This window comes from Gavialis gangeticus, unplaced genomic scaffold (assembly GCF_001723915.1).
Source record: "Gavialis gangeticus isolate Ggan-Ray unplaced genomic scaffold, GavGan_comp1, whole genome shotgun sequence".
NCBI classification, from domain to species: Eukaryota; Metazoa; Chordata; order Crocodylia; family Gavialidae; genus Gavialis; species Gavialis gangeticus.
Genome location: NW_017729001.1, coordinates 25380469 through 25381033, shown reverse-complemented (window position 1 = coordinate 25381033; position 565 = coordinate 25380469).

The following is a 565-nucleotide window of genomic DNA, read 5'->3' as shown; positions in this document are numbered from 1 at the left end:
AGGGGGTCGGACTTGATGATCTGCTCAGGTCCCTTCCGACTATGAAACTAGGAAAGTAAGAATAGGTGCTTGCATGGGAAGCATGGGAAGAATCAAGCTATAATACACACAGGTTAGTCCTGGCAGGCACAATCGTCCATTGTACTAGCAAATGCAAGTTTGGAGGCACACACCTCTCCAGGTTTGCCAGGAAAAGGAGCCTCTTTTTCCAACTCTTGTGCTTGGATCTTGTGCAGATGCACTGATGCAGATTTTACACTCCCCTGAGCTTAACCCCCTACATGGGTTACACCCAGCTAGTTACATAAGTCACTTCAAAGGATGCAGGACCATAGGAAACAGGTGAAAAGATGTAGGGATAGGACACTGGACTGGGAAGTTTGGTTCTATTCCCAGCTGTGTCACTAAGCGACACGTGACGTTGAGCACATCCTTTCTGTCTGCTTCTGTTCTCCTGCTAATACCTCGCCTGTTTTGTCTGTGTAGACAAGTCCTTTCAGTCAGATGTTGTCTTGAGGTGTGTATAAAGTGCCAGGCACAGCAGAGCACCAAGCCTGATTTGGAC